This window comes from Colossoma macropomum, unplaced genomic scaffold (genome assembly GCF_904425465.1).
Source record: "Colossoma macropomum unplaced genomic scaffold, Colossoma_macropomum, whole genome shotgun sequence".
NCBI lineage: Eukaryota > Metazoa > Chordata > Actinopteri > Characiformes > Serrasalmidae > Colossoma > Colossoma macropomum.
This window is the reverse complement of record NW_023494805.1, coordinates 37,097,515-37,105,485: the sequence shown is the minus strand read 5'-3', so window position 1 is coordinate 37,105,485 and position 7,971 is coordinate 37,097,515.

Below are 7,971 nucleotides of genomic sequence, written 5' to 3'. Positions count from 1 at the left end.
GAGCTGATAAAATGGACAATGAGTGTAGCAACAAGGAGGTTTTAATGTTATGGCTGGTCAGTGTATTTTTTAATGAAATGTAATGATGTCTACATTTAAGGATCTTCTTAGAATCTTCTTAGAAAAGAGAAGGTAAACAACAGAACCCATCTCTAATCTCATCAATACTGCACCAACACCCGGAGTGTCATGGTACACTGTCCGGCCTGACTCCGCCCCATCCAGCCTCCACTCCCGTGCTGGCTCTGTATCTCTCTGTCACTTCCTAAACTCTGTGTTAGCAGAGTTTTGAGCCTCATGCATTGTTTATTTGCCTTTCGTGCACTGGCTCAGGGCTTATTTGTTTGTCCAGACGAGTTTGCCTATCAGTCTGCCTTTAGCTGACCTTTTTCCCTGTTTGCTTAGATGTGAGATCAGATTGCGTGCAGTAGTCTGTTTTCCATGCATCTGGCCTGCTTTGATCCACAGTCATCTGTTAATAAAGTGATTCCTCTGAATGCGTTCCACCATACCATTCCACTAGAGTTTAGATCTCATGCTTTTGGTCTATTGGTAATCACTGGATCCTCGGGAAGGTTCATATAATTTACTATCACTAAAACTCAGGAACACTCAGGGTCCTCTAGGCCTCTTTAAAAATAAATATATGTCTGTTGTTTTTAGATCTTTTTTGTACGGAATCATCACGCTTGTTGTACTAATACTTTTATTTCATAAGCCATGTTTACATGCAGCGTAATAATCCGTTAGTAATCCAACTAATAGCTTAATTGGAATAGAATATGTCCATTTATACACCGGAATATAATTTCTATCCGATTGAATGAGGTGGGTAATCCTGTAAATAATCCGTTAAATAGAAGAATAATAACAATGTAAACGCTTGTATATGATTACATTACCAATTGGAAAGACCAATTGAAGTCCTCTCGGCCTTCTTTAATAAGGACATGTGAAGGACGTTTTCCTGAGTCTGACATCATTTTAAAGCAATTAAAAACACAAGCACTGCTCACTGCTGCTCATCTCACTCTGACTGGACTCACATGATGCTCACATGGTAACGTTTACACTAAGCGGTTCTCTACGCATGGATCTGATTACTTGAAGTGAGCATGTAAACAGACATTTTCATCAGAGTGTTGAGCAGAGTGAGCATAAACACCTCAGTCTTAATCTATAATCTGAATGTATTCAATCAGATTGGCAAAAATCTTTGCATGTAAACACAGACACTATTAGTTTGGTTGGAAACAACCTGGCACCCAGCAGGAAATTAACCCGCCAGGACTTTGCTTTGTGGTATCTAGGTAGATACAGCCAAGCGAGCTCTCCCATTGGTTAGGACTTCAGGAGCTGAACTAAAGACCATACACACTAGATTAGCATCACTTTCGGAACGAAACTCGTTTTTCATTTTTGGGCATAACAAAGGACGCTGTCTATGTTTACATCTGGTGCTGTCCAATCAGGAGCATTTTAAGGCAGCATTTGCGCACTCCCAAGACAAAAGGCCGTCTCATTCGGAAGGCAGCGTAAGCCAGCTGGCTTCTAAGGTGCCTTATTTTCACCAGATCTGAAGGCAGCTGCTAATGCTAGTTAGCTTAGCTAGCAGGATAGCTGTATAAACCAGCTGGCTCTTCAATACAAGAGAAAGCCCAGTGAAACATATTGGCTGTTCACTGTTTAGTAACACTCTTGGTCTATAAATAGTTTATCAGTTTGAGTCTATACTCTGAGATTTTTGCTGTCCTCAGGGACACTACAGAAGAGGAGAGGTGCTGGCTGACGAGCTGAGGAAGTGGAGCCGTTAGGGGAGATAATTGCACTAAACAGCTGAAGGCCTTTATTATGATGGTGATCTGTCCGAATTCCCTGGGCAGGTAGAACGGCCTAAAAAGGACAGTCACCATTTCGTAATCAGGAGTCCACATCTGATTATGAATGCACCACTGTGTTGACCAATGGTTGTCTACAAACAAACACAGGCCACCAACAATAGATTTCTGAGATATGATTTTGTCTCTTTGCTCTCATGATTGTGTTACTGTCCTTGTCTTTCAGCCAAGTTTCAACAAAACAAATGAGGTTAGTCCATTTCAAATCCTCTTCGTACTTCTACTGAGAGTTAACACATCCACCTCATTCTGGAGGGAACGTGCATTTGCATGTGTGATCTGTGGTAACAGAAGCCGTGAACCATGTTTCCTTAACATGTCTGGTGTCCCTCCTCTTGAACTGCATTTCCTTACTTTAGTCTTTCGTCTCTGCCAGGACTTCCTTACCAGCTCCACACAATCGCTTGGCAGCTGAGTTTCAAAAGCACTGGCCTGGGTCTGCAGAGTTAGCAGGTGTTGCCTTGTGTAAACAGGCTAGTCTCGGCCTTCATTAGGAGGTCCAGCGCTTCCCAGGATCACAAACTATATGACGTATAATATAATGCAAATCATTAAAAATTCCATCTCCATAAAAGCTCCATAAAATGTCCAAGTAACAAACACCCAGTTAAAAACTTGGCGATATGTAAAAACATTGGTTAAAAGAAGAACTCTGCAAACTTTGGCATGAAGCTCTAGGTCAGTGTGCAAAGCTACACCCCCCACCAAATGTGTGCCAAATGTGATGCCTGCCAAGGTTCTTTTTCGGTTAAAATGCTGCCCAAAAAAAGAGGTGCCTTTGGAGGCAGTGACTACTTAGGCAGCTGCCTCCAGAATGGAACGCACTAATCGTGTCGAACTTTCATGATGACCAGACCAGCAGAAATGCTCAAGAATTACTTAGAATAAAACCATTTTGTATTAACTTTCATTGAAATTTAAGAACGTTCTTTCTTTCTCCTGAAAAGATGCCATATTGGCTTTTGTCTGACAGCAACAATAAACTGATCGTGGAATCGACCAATCACGTTTGGATTTACAATGGTTGGGACCAATTTTGTGAGGAAAAGTCATTCCAGGCCTTCTGGGAGTCCTAGATACATCACTGACTGCAACTATGAGTGGAAGCCTGACTAATGTAATGTTAGAAATGGAAAACAGTGGCGGCAGCTCTACACCAGGGCTCTTCACTGAACTGCTACAAAGTAAAATATGTGTTAACGTGTCTTAAAGCTTCAAACAAAACATGCAATGTCTTTTACAAGCTTCAAAGATACGAATTTAATTCAGACCAGCCAAAAAATGCTCATGTGGATGAGTGTTAGCTTAGCGCTAACATACTACTTGAATCCCATAGTTGTGCTAGCTGAAATTAGCGTCATCATAGAGGTGCTTGTGAGGTGCTTGACTGAGTTTTGATGTTTATTGCCCAACAAGGTTTAGCTCTTACTCTCACCAGCTGCCTTTTATAAACAAAAGACTAGTGTTGATCTGCAAACTGGAAGTGCGTAAAATGAGAGAGAGGAAATAACAGAGGACACATACACCCACGCAAGTCTGGTTCTCCATTGTGTGGGTGGAAGAAGCACCACACACCCCCAACCACACACTCAAATGCTATTAATACATCTGCCCACCAAGCTGGGGACTTGGTACTTTTAGCATTTGCCTTCAAAGAGAATTAGCCCAAGCTTTTTTATGAATATGACGATGAGGCTGGTGTATATTATTGCCAAGAGGAAAAATAGGGGGACATTTTAATGCACTTGTAATGCACTTAGTAATCAGGCAGTAGTTGAAAATGACCTGGCTCTTTATTACTACATTATTAAGCAGTAACTATACTGGCAGTTTATTTATCTGGTTTAGTTAATTGGGTATTATACATTATAATCTTTTGCATAACATTTGAAGTGTCTATTATTATGCTCTTATAACCCTTGTGAAGCCCACAACTGGTAACTAAAGTATTAATCCATTAACTGTTAAGTAACTGGCTGTTTATTACTACATTATTAATCAATAAGTAGTGTGTATTAAGCTTTTTTCATAGCACGTTTTTAATAAGCCAGTAGGCAGTAAGTAACTGGCTGCTTGTTACTGCTTTATTGAGCAGTAACTACACGGGCATAAGCAGTTTCCAGGTCACTTATATATGTATGTACATCAAAATATTTTGAACAACATTTTAGGAGTTTAGATGGTATCGATGATATAGATAATAACTGACAGGTATTTGTGTATTATACCTTATCATCTTTTGCACAACATTTGAGGTGTCCATTATTAAGCATTTATTAAGCCTTATGAAGCCTATAACTGGTTTATTACTACATTATTAATCAATAACTAGGGTGAAGCATTTTTTTCAGAGCGTTTGTGATGTTCTTATTAACCATTAATAAACCAACGGTCTGTAATTAAATGGCTGCATATTACTACTTTATTGAGCAGTAACTACACTGGCATAAGCGGTTTTCAGGCCACTATTATGTGTCTACATCACAATATTTTGCACAACATTTTAAGAGTCTAGATGGTATCAGTGGTATAGATGGTAACTCACATTTGTGTATAACACACTATCATCTTTTGCGCAATATTTGAGGTGTCCATTATTACGCTCCTGTTAAGCCTTATGAAGCCAATAACTGGAAACTAATGTATCAATCTAATAACTGATAATTAATTGTCTGTTTATTACTAAATTAAGAATTAAGCATTTTTCAGTAGCTCGCGAGTTAAATGTGTATTTTGTACACACTTCTAGAGACAAGCGGCATAAAACAGACTCGAATTTTAAAAAATTAAAAGAATTTTGCATTAATTAAAGAGTCACGCTTACTAACACAGGAGAGCACATGGCAGGGTTACCACTTCGATGATGCTAATTTGTAGTGTATAGATCAGTACAACTCTATATAACACACAATTATAATTGCTCTGAAAATTACTTCATTCACTCTCATTACTGCTTTTAATACTGCTATTAATGTAGTAATAAGCAGCCAGCTAATTATCAGTTATTGGATTGATACATTAGTTACCAGTTATTGGCTTGATCAGGATTATTAAGGACATATTGGACACCTCCAATGTTGTGCAAAGGTACAAAAATAAAAATGTGCCAGAAAATGCTTAATTCATCCTAAGTACTAATTAATAGCATAATAATAAAGAGTCTGGTAATTACAAGGCTTGATTTAATTTACCAGCTATTGGCTTAATAAGGCTTCGTAAGGGCCTAATAGTGGACACATCAAATGTTGTGCAAAAAGTTATAGTGCACAATATGGAAATAAAAGTGCTTTGAAAAACATCCTTAATTCACCATAATTACTGCTTAATAATGTAGTAATAAAACAGACAGTTAATTAACAGTATTGGATTGATATTTTAGTTCATAAGAGGCATAATAATGGACACCTCAAATGTCATGCAAAAGTTTATGGTGTGTAATGCACACATAAAAGGAAATGGACTGGAAAATGCTTGTTAATGCTTAACTACAGGCTTATTACCTACTAAGGCTTATAAATCAGCAACTACATGGACTACAATGCAAACTGGACGAGTTATTCTTAGGTTATTGAACACTTTGGACCCACTAGTGGGTCCTGCCCATTTAAGTGGTTTAATAAAGTAGTAATGAGCAGCCAGTTAATTACCATTATAATGTTTCCCTATACTGAAGTGTGGCCAAAAGCAAAACAAACAGCCAGCTAGTGTTTGCATCACCACCCTTGTGCTAAAAGCCCCCTTTTTTTCCATACCAGTTCTTTTTTAACTGTTTTCTTTCTGTGCAGCTGCAGAGAAGCCGACAGACGCGACAGACTCGATGAGATGAAAGCAGACAGGGCCTAAGTGGCGTCAAGACGGTTATTTTTTCACACCTCTCGCTCTCTGCTCTTCCTCTATTTTGCGTCAGTACAGGCTGTTCTCTTCAGCACTCCGCACTGAAGTATCACCAGGCCGACTTCCTCTTGAACGACTTTCATTTTTGCTCGTGCACGTTCATCGCCAGGGGCAAGGCGCGTAAGTCACGCATCTGCCACACCTGGTTGTTTTGTTAAGCCAGCTCAGGTATCAAGTTTATGGGAAGCTGTGTCATCAAAGCCGCACTGTGCACAACGAAAAGAGAAAGCAAAAAGGGAGAGAAAACATCAACAACGTGGAAAGTTTCGAACATCCCCCTTGCAGAGGCCTTCTTAAAATGCTTCTTGCATGAATCCCACCAAAGATATTCTGAGTTCCCTCTTCCCTTCTTTAGGCAAGTACCTACAATTCCAGCTCAGAGTTGATTATTAATGGAGAGCTCGACTGATATTGCTGTCTTACCACTGTCCCTATCACTAGTCTCACAAAGTGATGCAACCTGTCTCATTTTAATGACAGAATACCTGCACTTTCAAAGATCGAGGCGGCTCGATGCATCGTTTAAATGTGAGCTTTCGGGGAAATGACAACAATGAGAAAACGATAGGTGAGAACATCAATCATCGCTCCACAATGATAAGCCCAGCAAGGTGCTGTATACCGAATATTAAATCTGCCCATGATGAATCTGCACTGTCATACCCAGTAGACATCCAGACATCCGTCTGAAACCATTCGGGTGGGCTGAGGGTTTCCTGTCTGACTCACGTATCTTTGTTGTTGACTCATCTTTTTGTCGCTCTCTAAGCTGTCCTTCACAACATCCGAATGAAATCTGACCCAGACTCTTGCTTTGCTATACACTCTTAAAAAGTACCAGGGCGCCCAAACTTTTTGTCCTGGGGGGCAAAGTGCAATGTTTTTGTGGGCCAAGGGCCAAAAACACCAAACAATATAAAGTAGTACACTTTATACTATTGTATAAAGAAAGCAAGCAGGTTCCAAATCAGGTTTTACAATATGCTTTATGCTATTTAGAGCATTACATTGTATTGTGTGACCAAAATATTTCCTTTTCTCAGTACTGTCCTCTTGACGGGGAACGGTGGACTTTTGATCGTCCAGCCTGCTCTGCTGGTAGAACACAATAGCCAAGAACCAGAGAAAGCCAGTCTGAAGCTGTTATGTTTACGTGTGGCTGTGTGAAACCACCACACCAAAACAGCACACACTGTACTAGATGATATCATAGTTCTCTGATCACGTAAAAGAAATGAAAAAGAGCTGCTGTCGATGTCATGCGGTCATGAAACCTAACATTTTGGTCAAAGTCAAGATGGGCGTCATTTATTCATCTAATGGACAGACGCAACACACAGCCTGCCCTGGACCCTGAATATTTCATTGGAAAAGTCACGAACTTAGACTGACCAACACAGCAGAACAGTCCAAACTGTATAACAAAAATCACACCACATATACAACCACCATTATCACCACCACAGCACAGCTCTGTAGCTATGAAGCACAAGGAGATGAGCTGATACCAATAGAGTTACAACGTATTGCAAACAAAAAGTCCCTTAAAAGCACAATCCAGCATTTTTCAATCTGACCTCAATCTGCTACATCTGTATTATGTAGTCGATTTGCACATACTATCATTTTGACACATTTCCTCATAACCCATTTACTCAAAACTCACTTATAAGCCACTAGATAGTTGCTAAAATATAAAACTAAATTTACAGGACAGACTGAAAGAACATCAACAGCTGCTCTTATGAAGTTCATTCCAGTGCATCAAATTTATCTGTTGTAATCAACTGTATTATTCTGTTGCAGCAATTTCTGCCATGCTAGATCCGTCCCGGTCAACTGTAAATGCTATTTTTATGAAATGGAAACAACTAGGAGCAACAATAGCTGAGCCACAAAGTGGTAGACCACACAAACTCAGAGCAAGGCTGCAGAGTGCTGAAGTGGGTGGCATGTAAAAATGGCCAATTTTCTGTTGCATCATTGACTACAGAGATCTAAACTGCCTCTGGAAGCAACATCAGCACAAGAACTGTGAGTTAGGAGCTTCATGACATTGGTTTTCAAGGCCAAGCAGCTGCACACAAGCCTAAGATCACTATCTGCAATGCCAAGCGTTGGCTGGAGTGGTGTAAAGCAGGCCACCGCTGGACTCTGGAGAAGTGCAAACATGTTTTCT